Source organism: Mastomys coucha, unplaced genomic scaffold (assembly GCF_008632895.1).
Source record: "Mastomys coucha isolate ucsf_1 unplaced genomic scaffold, UCSF_Mcou_1 pScaffold23, whole genome shotgun sequence".
Classification (NCBI taxonomy): Eukaryota; Metazoa; Chordata; class Mammalia; order Rodentia; family Muridae; genus Mastomys; species Mastomys coucha.
Window position 1 is genome coordinate 45,515,572 of NW_022196906.1, and position 15,315 is coordinate 45,530,886.

The window sequence follows — 15,315 nt, forward strand, 5'->3', positions numbered from 1 at the left end:
TTTACTTTATGCAGTGCAATAAGTTACCTGCAATCAGAAATAGTAAATGGAAAATTCCAAAAATGCACAATTCAGATCTTACACAATTTGTAACTAGTTAAGTGTATTAGGTCTTTATTAGATATACTGTATGTATTCTCTTTTTCTGATAAGTATGTAGAGTGTTAATGCTGTAGTCAGTCAGCACATTGAATCTTGTAAGATGTATAATTAAAATAATTAAAATAAAAAGGAAATACAACAGAATAAATATAGTGCATTCCTTATTTATAGTGTTATACGATATTTCAAAACTTCTTCATGGCTGTATATGTGTAAGTGAGTAGTTTTTATTCTCCTGAGATCCATACAATGGTTAAGCATGATTTGTTTAAATAATCCATTCATTGCAATAAATTTTAAGTTGTACTATTTATATGTAGAATCTCCAATAATAAACCTTAATAAATCATTCTGTCTAACCATCCAGATAGTTTTTAAAAAGTTAAGGTGAGTTAATTTTATTTATTTTCTCTTTTGGTAGAAAATTTCAACCACAACAGAGGTGGCATACTGAATCCTCATTTGCATTTATCCAGCTTCAATATCAACATTTTGTTAGACTTATGTGCCTCAGTTCCTTTTATTTGTCACTATGGAAAATTTTAGGGCAAGTTGCAGATTCTGAGTGTTATACTATCATCTATATCTACATCTACATCCACATCCGCATCCGCATCCATATCTATATCTATATCCACATCTATATCTATATCTATATCTACATCTATATCTATTTCACCTGAAAGTGATTTGTTCTTTCATTGATTAAAAAAAAAAAAAACAATTTTTAGGGACTGAAGAGATGGCTTAGCAGTTAAAAGTGCTGCTCATCGCTCTTGCAGACGATCTAGGTTTGGTTCCCACCACATCCACAACTCCAACTACAAGGGAATCCAACACTCAGTCCTGGATTATGTGGGCTCCTGAATACTTGTACACATAAACTCATGCAGGAAAACACATATACATAAAATAATAAATCCTTTAAGATTAAAAAAAATGCTCATTAGGCTATAAGCATACTTGGCACAATCACAAATGTGTCTTTAGTATCATTAATATACAAGGCATATTCAAAATTCTCCATTAATCTTTATATAATTTCTTAAATTTAAGACCTTATGTTTAAACAATATATTTTATGACTTTAGTTCCTTTTTAAAATATAATTGTATGTTCATGTGCTCACTCACCTGTTTGTCTCAGTGGCTATGTGAACATGTATGGATGCACCCAGGAGGCCAGGGTTGTTGGAGCATTCTAGAGCTGGAGTTGCAGACAGTTGAGGGCTGAGACCCAAACTTGCAAGAGCAGCATGTGCTTTTAAAAACAGAACCATTTCTCCAGCTCATGGCTGTAGATTCTTTAAAATAGTTCTCTTTAACATCCCACTCTCATCAATGGACAGAGCATGAGAACAGAAACTAAACAGAAACACAGTGAAACTAACAGAAGTTATGAACCAGATGGACTTAACAGACACAATGGAGTACTACTCAACTATTAAAAACAACGACTTCACAAAATTCGTAGGCAAATGGATGGATCTAGAAAATATCATCCTGAGTGAGGTAAATCAGTCACAAAAGAACACACATTGTATGTACTCATTGATAAGTGGATATTAGGCAAAGAGCATGGACCACCCATGATACATCTCACTGACCACATGAAGCTCAAGAGGAAGAAAGACCAAAGTGTGGATGCTTCAGTCCTACTTAGAAGGGGGAACAATGTAATCAAGGGAAGTAGAGGGTAGGAGGAAGAAAAGAGGGGGAGGGGAAAAAGAGGGTCAGAAACAGGTATGGGAGGAGATGGAGGAGATGTACAGAAGGTCAGGAAATTGAACAGAGGTGTGTAGCAATGAGAGATGGAGAACTGGGGGTATCAACCAAAAAGTCCCAGATGCCAGGAAAGCACAAGCCTCCCAGGACCCTAAGGGGATGACATTAGCTGAAATACCCCACAAAGGGGAGGGAGAACCTGTCAAGACCAAATCTAGATGTTAGGCATGACCTCTCCAGTTAAGAGATGGGGCCACCCACCCATCTCCAAAATTTTAACCCAGAATTGTTCCTGTCTAAAGGAAGTACAGGGTCAAAGAGTGGAATAGAGACTGAAGGAAAGGCCATCCAAAGATTGCCACACCTGGGGATACATCCCACATGCAGACACCTAACCCAGACAGTATTGCTGATGCCAAGAAATGCTTGCTGACAGGAGCCTGATACAACTGTCTCCTGAAAGGCTCTGCCAGATCCTGACTAATACAGATGCAGATGCTCAAAGCCAATCATTGGACTGAGCACACGGAGCCCAATAAAGGAGATAGGGGAAGGAGCTGAAGGGACATTATCTGATATCAATGGGCGGGGAGGCCCTTGGTCCTATGAAGGCTTGATGTCCCATTCTAGTGGAATGCTAGGGCAGTGAGGTGGGAATGGGTAGAGGAGCACCCTCATAGAAGCATAGTAAGGGGGGATGAGATAGGGAGGTTGCAGAAGGGAAACTGGGAAAGGGGATAGCATTTGAAATGTAAACAAATAAAATATCCAATTTAAAAAATAAAACAGATCTTTGTCCCTCTTGAAGCTATTGACTCATTAGAAGCATTAAAAATCTAGTAGAAGGGACTAAACCACCAACCAAAGAGTACACATGGAGTCACCCATGGCTCCAGCCGCATGTGTAGCAGAGGATGACCTTGTTGGGCATCAATAGGAGGAGAGGCCCTTGGTCCTGTGAAGGCATGATGCCCCAGTGTAGGGGAATGCCAGAGCAGGAAAGTGGGAGTGGATGGGTGGGTGGGGGAGCAAGAGGAGGAGGGATGGGATAGGGGGTTTCTTGGGGGAAGCAGGGAAAGGAGATAACATTTGAAATGTAAATAAATAAAATATCCAATAAAAAAAAAACCAAAGTCTAGTAGAACAGTTTACATTCTAAATCAGATGTATTTATGTATTTTTTTTCTTGGCAGGATTGTGATTGGGTCTTTTCCCTACAAGGATGTGCTGATGTTGTCACATTACTCTTTCCACATATCATGTGACAGCAACACTTAGCTGTCTCACTTGAGAGATGGCATTTATATTATTAATGGGTGATTTTAAGTAAACTTACCAGATGCATTTATTATTCCATTTTCCACCTCTTACCTTGTAATTTTCCATCCACTGATTTAAAAAGTTGATGATTAATGCCCAGAGTGGTTCAGTTCTATGGCTAGGTTTTACTTAGGTGCAGAGTGTTTACAAGTCACTGTTTTAGCATCTCTGTCTGAAGGGCATGTCTACCTCTAGGCCACATCAAGTTCAATTACTACTGACTTGCTTTTTTCTCATGAGACTTCATAAGTTATAAATCACTCATGATTTTGAATAGTGTGAAGAAGTCTCATACCATTTAATCATGAGCCTAGGATGTGAGCCATCTCTTTGTTCAATATATATATACAATGTATATACTACTTGCCCCTTAGTCACAGGTATTGGTTACCATGCCAACAGGGTGGTGATGCTGGAAGTTTGACGATATCAAAGTAAAGATCTTTCTCTAAGTGAAAACAGGAACCATCTCCATAAGGAAACAGAAGAGCCATATACTGAGGTTCCTAAACCTATTATACATACAATGATGTATTTTGAGACAGAAAATTTTACATCAATATAGCTTTTGTTACATTGTGCTATTGCAGTTGTTCTATCAGTAGCTGTTAATATCTTGCGGTTCCTGGTTTATTATTACTATTTATTACCTTAATTAATAAGAGCAAATACTTCTATGAACACCCATGCACTAGGTTTTGGGGGTATGTTTGTTTGTTTGTTTATAGTCACACATTTTCATTGTCTGGGGTGCAGTTGTCTTAGGTAGGAGTGGAATTGCCCAGACCCTATGATAACTGTTTTGAGGGACTGTCCTGCTTCTCAAAAATAGTCACATCACTTGATAGGATTAATTTAAATGATACTGATTTCTTTGTGTACTGGATGGTACCGTATTATGTGTCTTTAATAGTCAGGCTGGTAGGCAGTATTGCACTCATTTTATTTCTGTGTTCCTAACATTTTCATATGTTTGTGAGACATAATTTCTCTGGAGAAATTTGGTATTTTGTTCATTTGTTTTTTAATCCTGAAACTGGACTGTGAGATTCTTTGAAGATCCTCTGGGTAGAAGTTGAAACAGTTTGGCTGAAAACTGCCAATTATAAATGCTGTTGCAAGTCAAGACTCAGTGCTTCTCAGGGAAGATTGTTCCTTCTCCTTGCCATAAACAATCGAATACGCTCAACAGCTGCATAAATGAAGTCCAAGTCCTGACTCTCTTCACTGACTAGGCAGGGCTTTTTTCTTCTTCTTCTTCTTTTTTTTTCACTCCCGACTCTAAACAAAGTAGCTGAGTTCCTTGGGTTCATGTAAATTCCTGGGTTTGTTTCAGTCAAAGCAACTTCTTGGCAAATTTTACTTGTGTTTATTTGCTGGTAGGGCCGGTGGGGAGAAAAGTTTCTTGGCACTGTTTGCACCTTGTCTGAGTAGTGGCTCATTTTGATGGATGATGTTTGTGTTTGTTTTCGAACTGTGTATGAGAGACAACATAGAGAAAGGAAGCCAAGTGGCTGCTTTGAAAGAGGCCTCTACATTTCTCGGCTCACCCAATGCTACTTGGGAGCCCTGGTACCCAGTGCTATGCTGAGTTGGACAGTCTTCTGTGCACTGTGGAAGTTGACATTGATGCTGGGCAGTGATGGCACACGCCTTTAATCCCAGTACTTGCTAGGCAGAGGCAGGCGGATTTCTGAGTTCGAGGCCTACAGAGTGAGTTCCAGGACAGCCATAGCTGTACAGAGAAACCCTGTCTCGAAGAACAAAAACAAAAACAAAAACAAAAAAAGAAGTTGATGTTGAGGGGATTGGGATAGCACATTGGAATAGCACTGTTGCTCACAAAAGTACCACCAGTGTTAGCTTGGGAAGTTCCTTCCACAGCATTAAGGCTGAAATCCCAGCATTTCAATAAAACCAATGAAAGGAATTTAAAGAGCAGAGTAGACAGCACATTGTGACTAAGACAGAATGCTCTGATGTTCTCAGAAACAACTTGGAGTCACTTAGAGGGGAGGAGTTTGAGTTTTTATAATGATGCTGAGACATAGTATCTCTACAGGCTCATGTGACTACAGTTGTGCCCATTGGTCACCTTGACAGTGAAGGAACTGGGTCAGAAGTTCCAAACTGGCAACTGGTTGATTGTGGTCACTTTGTGACATGTATTGTTTGATCACCAAGCTTGAAGTATGCCTATAGCAAGCCATACACTCTTTGTCTTAACACCAACTCTAGCATTGGATATTAACTTACACCACCCTAATCACACAAGGATACGCTCTCTCTCCCCTTTTGGCCCCTATGAGTTTTTGAGTTGCTGAGTCTTTTATTAAGTTTTAAAAACACCTTTTTGTTTCTGACATTCTGTGATTCAGAGTGGCTTTGGTAACAGAGTTTTTAAGTATTCCAGCCCACCTATGGACATATGAAATTAGCCAGCATTCTCTTTAATGGTGGTGGGAATCTCATTAGCCAACCCTCTCCTGTGATCATTGGAGGGACCTGCTTGTTTGCTCCTTCTTAACAATGCCATTTAGATAATGAATAGATGGAACATGAATAAGAAACTCCTGAGAAAGGATCAAAATACATATGCTCCAAGAGTTTGGTACACCATGTGAGGATGGCCTGGCCCCCTCACATTCAGTCCTGATCCTAGGCTCCAGCTCATGTCAGCTGCATCTCTGAATGTGTCCTTTGTGATTGGTGGTAGTTCAGATAACAATGAGCAGGTGATAAGGGGATAAGGGGGTCTCTTGGGCTTAGGGTACTTCCCCAAGTATCTTTGGACATCACCACACTGGAGCTATCAATCACTTCTGTCTATCAGATGACAACTCTGCAAGCAAAGAATAGTCATTTTTCTAGAAAATGATTCTTACTGGAGATATTCTTTCTAACCTTTGAATGATCACATTGTCAAATTCATTACAGGCTCATGGATATTAATGTGTTTCCAAAATACCTCTATAAACAGCTCATGTGATATTGACTCTCATGGGATGACAGGACAGCAGTATTCTGACTTAAGAAGGAAGAGAGCTGATGTACTGGGATGTGATCAGATGTCTCAGGGTTGAAACAGGTATAGTATACAATACATAGTATATTTTAAACACATTTTGTTAGAGAATCAAATTTGTCATATGTCCCATATGATACACATACACATATGTGTGTATGTGTATATATGTGTGTGTATGACAAGATACACATATATTCTTTTATGCATTTACTATACACACACATACACACATCACATTATAAATAGTATTGATGCAGATGCCCACATCCCAGCTCTCTGTGTGTACCCCTACCCTTTCTAGTCAGCTTTCAGATTTAAAAGTCTACAAAGCAGCCAGCAATTGAGAAAGAGAGCTGTAGTTAAGTTATCTAAGTTCAGGCCACTGTGCAATTGTATGATAAACCACTGCAGGGATGTTCTTAGGGGAGAGATTATGTATGGGAGTGTTGACAGCCAGTGGCACATAAAAGGCATTATCAAACTGGCCTAGCATAGGTGGATATGGCACTCTGCCATGAGCCTAATTTCACAGATTCAAATCATACCCATGGTCACACAAAAGGAGCAAGAACTCCTTGTCTCTGATCAAGACATCTCTGGCTCCTGAGGATGTCTGTGGGTTCCATCAGCAATGCTGCACTCCGGGGAAATGAAGAGATTTTAGGAAGTGCCTCAGCTGAGTGTGCAAAGTCCAAAATCAAGAATAAAGAAGAAAAGGAAGTTAGATACCTTCGTTAGCAGAGCTTGACCAGAAAAGGTGGGAATGGTTTGTTCAATGAATAGAGCTCTTTGTTATAAATTCATTTTGCAAGAAAAATGTTAGAAAAAAAACCTAATTTTTTTAGGGAAGTGGAGATACAGTATTTGAGCACAGTAAGTAGGTATCTTGGAAGAACTTGGAGTGCTTAAAAAATGCATATACTATACTATAGTGAGTCATGCCCTTTTTGCAGATATCTCCCTGAAGACATGGGCTTAATGCAGGAAGCTTGTGGATGGTGTGAACATGTGCTTCCTGGAGCTTAGTTAATAATTTTAAAGAATGTATTCAACGTTGAGAACTTTGGCTGCTCACAGCCACTAGGGTTGATGCTCAGATATGCAATAGCTGCCAGTCACTAAGAGCTACAGTGAAGAGAGAGAAATTTCATTGAGCAGAAAAAAATGGCTGGACAAACTCGATTCTTATTAATGAGTACTGCAGTTTTCTCTCTTCTGGGGTGGCTAACCAGCTGAGAGCAGCGTATTAGACCACATGCATCTGTCTATGAAGACCTCTCTTATAATACATGGATGGTTGGCTTCTCAGTCATTACTTTCCTCTAGAATGTATACTTGTTCTGTTTATTGGGCATTTTGTGTTTCATGCTTAGGGTAGTAGAAAGTTAAACCTTATCTTACTCAGGGTTTTTATTGCTGTGGTAAAAACATCAGGACCAAAAGCAGCTTGGTGAGGAAAGGGTTTATTTCAGCTTAGAGTTCCACATTGCTGTCTATCACTGAGGGAAGTCAGGATGGGAACTCAAATAGAATAGAAACTTGAAGGTGGGATCTTAGGTCACAGGCCATACGAGAGTGTTGCCTACTGGTTTGCTTCCTATGACTTGTTCAGTTTGCTTTCTGATAGCACCCAGGACCACCATCCCAAGGGTGATACCATCCACCATGAGCTGGGCCCCTTGTACATCAATTATTAATTAAGAACATGTATCACAGGCTTTCCTACAGGGCAATCTAGTAGACCCATTTTCTCAATTGAAGTTCCATCTTCCAAAACAACTCTAGCTTGTGTCATGTTGACATGAAACTAGCCAGTACAAACTTCCAGAGTTCTTTACATGGGGGCAAAGCTGAGTCTAAAGAGAGATTGGTGAGGACTTAGAAATGGGTGTGGGGCATTATGGATGCATACAGAAGGAAAGAAACAAATATTGATCACTCAATTGTCAAATGATTCAGCAATTCTCAAGACATATCTGAATCCTAAGTTGATAAAGCTCAATTATAATGTGAATTAAAATACAAAGGATTGGTTTCGTATGATTTTCATGGGCCTCAAAGAGTCTGAGTGGCAGTAGAATTGGTACTATCCAAAATGGGAGATAGTACTCTTGGTAGCGACACCAGTGTCCCTGAAGTAGAGTGAATGTGTTGTTGGGTGAGACTAGTGTTGGATGGCATGCAGCCCTACACAATTGGCAGCCTTGGCAGAGGTACAGTGGATAGGGCTGGTGGGAGCCATCAACACAGCGGATCCATTGTCATTGGTGGTGACAGAAGTCATCATGGCTGTACTCTAGAATGGAAGATCAAAGTGGAAGGAAGGTAAGGGCTGATAAGTGCCAGCCAAAGAATGAGCTTGGACCTTCCCACAGGTATTTGAGAGGAATGTCAAGACCTTGGCTTTCTTAATAGGTTCAATGCAGGAATTTTGTTTTCTTACTACAGTTATATTTTGTGCCAGGGCAGTGTGGCCTGGAAAAACCCAGATGATACTACAAAGAGGGAAAGGGGTTGGAACCCCAACTAATACCCTGCCCCTAAAGTTGTCTGGTTTTGATTGATACTCTCTGTCTTGGGTCAGTTAGAACTTGGCAGGGAGAGGGCCAGGTAGTTTTCATGGATTCAGAGGTAAGCAGTCCTTTTGGCTGAGTGTAAGAAAGAACTCTGGAACCAGGGGAAAGCAGCTGGAAAACAGTAATTCCAAACTCTGGTAACACCAAAGAAAATTCTTGGAGTTGGAAATGGAACAAAAAGGGAGTCAAATCTCCTAGGAGAACTTCAGCTTTAGGCTCTTGAGACAGTAGAGTAGATGAGAAGAGGGTGGAATCTGATGGGAGGGCAGTTGAGTTAAAGAGAAAAGCAGTCACAATTAAAAGGCAGGCAGGCAGGGAGCCAGGGAGAAAAGTTTGTGCAAACTAGGATGACATGGGCTATGTATGAGACAAAGAACACACTATGCTTACAGATTAAAATCCAGGGAAGAGCTGCTTAATCCAACTCTTAAAAGCATACACCCACTGGCCTGAGGATGTGGTTGGTAGAGTGGTTGCTTACCATACACAAGACCCTGAGTTTGACCCCTGCACTGCATTTACCAGATGTTATGGGTCTAACCCAACAACTCGCGAGGTAGAGGCAGAGAGATCAGAAGTACAGGGTCATCTTTGCCTACATAGTGACTTAGAGGTTCTATGAGACCCTGTCTCAGAACCAAATAAAGACTACTCCCCCTCAAACCCAATCAACAAAGTAAACAAAACCCAGGGAAGAAATGGCTGGGTATTAAATAGAAAGGGGGAGGAATATAAGAAAAAGAATTGATTTGAGGGATAGAGGAAGAGATGACATTTGGCCATAAAGAGACCCCTGTAGGGAAGCCAGAGCACTGTAGAAATTCACTGTAAAGTATATTTTGGTTCTAGTTCTGATTTTTAAAAATTATAGGCAGAGATAGTTCAGCCTCTAGAGTCTCTGGGCTATTTAGATTTCAGCACTTGACCTGAGCCACTGAAAGAAACACTTTTATTTACCAGTTTAGTATTGGGAGTTGGAGCCGGTGAAAATGGTGTGGTGGGGCAAGAATATATTGCTTGTGTTCCTCATCATTTGTTCTTCTACCCACTTCCTGTTTACAAGTGGAAATGAAGGGCTGAGGTGAGTGAGCAAACAGACTCGTGAAGAGGATTATAGCCAACATTATTTTTCTGTGCTCACTAAATTCCAACTCTGTGTCTTAGTAGACAACTGACTTAAGTCTGGGTCTCCATAATATCAACTCCTATGAAGGAAGTAGTAATACTTCCAGGGACCCAGATCCATCTGTTTCATATAACCTTGAGAATGTTATCTAACTTTCTTTGGTATTGGTTTCTTCATCTGTCAATGAATTTGGAGTAGATCAGCTCTAAGCTCTTGGTTGAATCTAAATAGCCATGATTCTCATTTTTACTCAAAGATAGAAAAAAAATCATACTTTTTTGTTTGTTGACCATATACTGTATCTTTGAACTTTATTCCAAAATGGAATAATCTCAGTGAAAGGGTTGGAAGCATCAGGAGAGGGTTAAAGATGGAGAGAGTTCTCTATAAGGGAGAACTTTCACTCCAGAACTGGAGATAAAGCACACTGGGTTAAATCTCCAACAATCCCTTCCCCTCAAAATAAGTAAATAGCAAGCAAACAAAACCTCCTCTATAATCTGTATTCTGTATAAGGAAAGGAAAACCTATTTTCTCATAATATATAGATATTGATAGATAGAGGTAGATATATAATGTGGTTTGTATTTAGATAAAGAATCCTTGTTTATTGAATGAATATTTGCTGAGCATCAACAACATACTGTTTTTTTAAACTAAGACTTGAGTTATATATAGTTCATAGAGTTTCTAAGAAACACCTAGCTTTTCAGTGATTTTTTTAGAGTGATGTAATTTTTAGAAAGATAAGTTTAATTTGTTTAATGAGTTATCAGGTAAATGTGTCCTGAATATTGAGAAAAGAGAATAAGAATACTTAAAGAGACTTGGAAATATTAGATAGAGCTATTTAAATAAGAAAAATAGTCCTTAAAGAATAGTTTGATAAAAAATACACATATGCTTATATGTATGCATGTATTATATATATTTATGAGGTGGTGTTGAGAGCCTTTCGCTTTGGATACTAAATTTGGAACAGGATTTCCGTGAAGTGAAGCAGGGATGTTAGACTATGACTTGTCTAGGAGTGCTAACTAGGACTCTAATTGCAAGTGACAGAAAACTGGAACCAGTGTAGCTTAAGCAACTAATAGATGAGCTGAATAACTGAACAGTCCATGTGCTGTCTATAGTAAGATTTATATAGAGAATTTGCTGCTGTCAGAGGATCATGATGTTTCTCAGTTTTGCTGCTTCTAAGATTTTCCCTTCTGGAACAGGCTGTAGTTTCTCTAGCAGAAACTCCCTACTTTTTCTTGCCATTCTTATCAAAAGTCTTGCCATTCATTCTCGTCTTGGCTGGCTTATTTGTTGATGCTTGAAATGATCACTCTAGCCAGAGAGAAAAAAAATAAATTTATTGGCTTTAAATCACGTGTTCCACCTGTGTCATTGTAGGCCAATCTGTGGAAAGGATGGCTCTCAGCGAATGGTAGGGAAGCCATCATGAATAGCAGGGGAAATAGATAGGCATTAGGAGTGAAAATTGTAAAAGTCATTCCCTGAGAATTTCCAGGAAGGATTCTACAAGAAAAAAAAAACCCAGAGATGAATGTTTCAAAGGTGATTGGATGATCAAAGGGCTGCCTGAGGTAGGAGAGAAATAAAATGGGACAAAGAGATGCTGAGACAAAGGCTTCAGCAAAGCCTATATGCATTGGAATTAAGGGAGTCAAAACTGTGGTTGGAATTAAACTATCAGTTATCAAAGAAAAGTTGACTATGGGAGAAAAGCTGTCTATGGGAGTGCTTAAGCCTAGACTTCTCTTGAAAACTCTGTGTCTTAAACAAGGGCTTGTGTTTAGATGGTTTATTTTGGGATGTGATCCAAGGGAATAAGAGTGAGACATCAGGGATCATGAACAAGAAGCAGGAATGTAAATGGAAGGACATTTCAGAACAACAGTTATCACTGCAGTGCTTGATCCCATTGGGAATCTTCTCAAGAGTATATACACAAATGTGAGGCAGTCAACCTGATCAACAAAGGGGAGCATCTTACCCCATAGTTACTACTCTTCATTCACTCACTGTCGCCTCTTGAATGTAACTCTCTCATGTGTGGGGCTCATACAGGAATCTATCCATAGTATTCTTTTAACTATATCCCAGTGAAGTCTGGAGTGCGTATCTAAGAGGTTTTGTCATTCACAGTAGAGAGAAGCCCAAGTGGAACTGGAACAAAGTTAAAGTTGAGAGCAGGTTGAGACCTTGACAAAAAGGCAACCTTATTATGTCTACCTTTGGATCTTATACTTTGTAGTAAGCCAAATCCATTGTTAACTAGTTCCAGTTTCTACAATTTTGTGAATTAGTGGAATAAGATATAATTGGCACCTCTCCAGAAGGTTCCAAGGCTATAACAGAAAGTCTGTTCTGATCATAATCTACACCATCACCCAGCAGCTCCATTGATGCAGTTTGCTTACAGAAATGATAATTTCAACTTTAATCTTAAAGTGATTGAATTTTTCAGTTGCCTATCTACTTTGGGGTTTAGATGGTTCTCTTGGTTATTTATCATTATTGATTGGCATAGAATTGGATTTGGAGTCACCATAATGGATCTTCCAAGTTTTCTCCTACCATGTATGACAGAACACTAGCCTCTCACAGTAGTTAGACTTTCGTTTAATCACTGTTACATTTTCTTTATTTATTGCTTCACTGGTGTGGGGAACCCATAGATAGTCATAACTTGGAGTCCATAAACATCTCCTAGTAGAAGTCTCTTTTCACTCCGATGATCAAGGCATTGAATCTGAAAACATGCCAGTGTATAATTATAAAAGCAAAGAAATCCATAGATGAATCTATGAGACAGAGCTTCTATGGGCCAGTTTTATATTCATCCCTTTGTTTTGTGACATGAACATTCTAGCTACTTGATATCCAGCACTGTATGCTAAATATGTTTAGCTTATCTTAAATCTTAAATATATTGTTGTATCTTAGTATGGTATAATAAGTATGGTAACCAACCATCTTAGGACCAATCTTAACCAAGCTTGAGGTAGAGCATCGTCATTCTAGGCAAGCTGAATCCAAGCCATGAGGATCATGATGAAGCCAGTCCCTGTAGCCTTGTGTTTACTGCTACAAGTCTGAAAAAATACTGTGCAACACCCTTTGCTGCTGATTAAAGCATCCTATACATTCTCTGGAGAGGTTCTAGCAGAGGTACTGAACAGGAGGTGTAGATTCATTCCTTGAAGTTCCTCCATCTTTTCTGTCAGCATGAAGGACTGCCTCTCTAGGGCTGTGTCCAGTGACTGGTTTGTTTCCTCATGGGTGATACTTTGTTGAAGGCTTAGAGTAGTTTATGTTGCTGCCAATTTGGATACTTGAGTATGATAATATCTGGATAAACCTTGGAAAAAAGTATCCTATACTATTGGGCATAGTTTCTAGAATACATAAATAGCCTATTCAACAAGCACTGCAATGGCTGAAGTGAGGAAGGCTGTCTGACATCCTCATAGCAGGTTGTCCTCTTTACCTGGCTGCTGAGTGGCTTTTTTTCTTGTGGCATTACATGAAGTAACAAAGTTCCACATGCTTAGTGGTCCTTCTCATTGGCATGCACATACTACTCCCTGAAAGTTTCTTGCCTTCTGCCTTTCAGTCGGTCTTCTTGAAGACTCTAGTCAACCAAAGAAGCCATTTACTATTTTCTCTCAACCTGCAGCTACTTCATGCCAAGTAAATATCCATCTGTATGAATTTCAGCTCTACTAATAAACAGGAGTTCATTTTGACACTGTCCACACAAGTCATGCCCGAGTACAGCTGTGGTCAACAATACTTCATCTTGACCAGTACCAAAAAAAATATGCTCAGTGGGCTTGTGATGGCAGAGCAAAAGCAGCAAATCTACCCCCATGTTCTTTTCTTATCTGCCATTGTTCGCAGGGGACCTCTCTGTGAGTGTATCAGGTGTAGGGGACATAAGCATCTGTTGGCTTGGGACTCACTGTCATGCCTTTTGTCCTATTCTGCATCAGTGCTCAGTCTTACCACTTTCTACTGAATGGTGTTTGACTACCATGCTCACACAAACTTCTGATACATTTTTAAATCTCCATGTCATGAAGAAGGGCTCCAAACATACCAGAGCCTGAAGAAACAGAAGAATCTTCTAGTTTGCTGACAAGGAAGAATGTCCTAGTTTTAAAACTCCAGGGTTCTTGGATGCTTCTCACAGAGACAGGCACTGTAGTAAGCATTATTTTGTATCACATTGTCTTTAGTGTTTCTAGGCCTACTGGCTTATAGGCCTAAATCATAAGCTTACAACTCACAAGCAAACTGCTATGAAATCAAGGAGTGGGATGTCATTGGCTGGCACTAAATTTTAGGGGGACTTGTCAGAAGGCATCTGGTATTGAGGAAACCACATAACAATGTGCTCAGCAGCAGGCTGGACAAATCACAGAAGCTCTTATTATGTGAATATTTGTTACATAGGCTGAGTCAATACCAAGCATGCAACACCGGATTCTGAAGTTATTTTATCACAAGCAAATTAATATAGCCCAGATATTTTAAAAAAATTATTTATTTTTTACACTTCATATTCCATTCCCTGCCCTCCCCATCCACCCTCTGACTGCTCCACATCCCACACCTCCTCTCCACCCCCCTGTCTCCATGTGGGTGTCCCCACCCCTCCACCCCACCTGACCTCTAAACTTCCTGGGGCCTCCAGTCTCTTGAGTGTTAGGTGCATCATCTCTGAATGAACACAGAACCTTAAGTCCTCTACTGTATGTGTGTTGGGGGCCTCATATCAGCTGATGTATGCTGTTTGGTGGTCCAGTGTTTGAGAAATCTCGGGGGTCCAGATTAATTGAGACTGCTGACCCCCCTACAGGATCGCCCTTCTCCTCAACTTCTTTCAACCTTCCCTAATTCAACAATGGTCAGCTGCTTCTGTCCATTGGCTGGGTGCAAATATCTGCATCCGACTCTTTCAGCTACTTGTTGGGTCTTTCGGAGGGCAGTCATGATAGGTCCCTTTTTGTGAGTGCTCCATCATAGCCTCAGTAATAGTGTCAGGCCTGAAGCCCCACGACTCCCAGGGGAGCCGCAGGGCGGCAGGGACACAATCCTCTCAGCTTCCAAGTGACAGGGGAGGTTCAGCGTCCTCCTCTGCTCCTTCCCTGCAAGTGGAGGGCCTACCTCCAGAGAGCACCTAAAGCCAGAGACCCAGGCGGGATCCACCATTTTCTCTCGGGTGAGGTTCTGAGACTGGAGCAGCCAGCCCGGAGGCCCCTTAAGCCAGAGACCCAGGCGGGATCCGCCATTTTCTCTCGGGTGAGTTTCTGAGACCTGAGCAGCCAGCAGGGAGCCACAAGCCCCACGACTTCCAGGGGAGCCGCAGGGCAGCAGGGACACGATCCTCTCAGCTTCCAAGTGACAGAGGAGGTTCAGCGT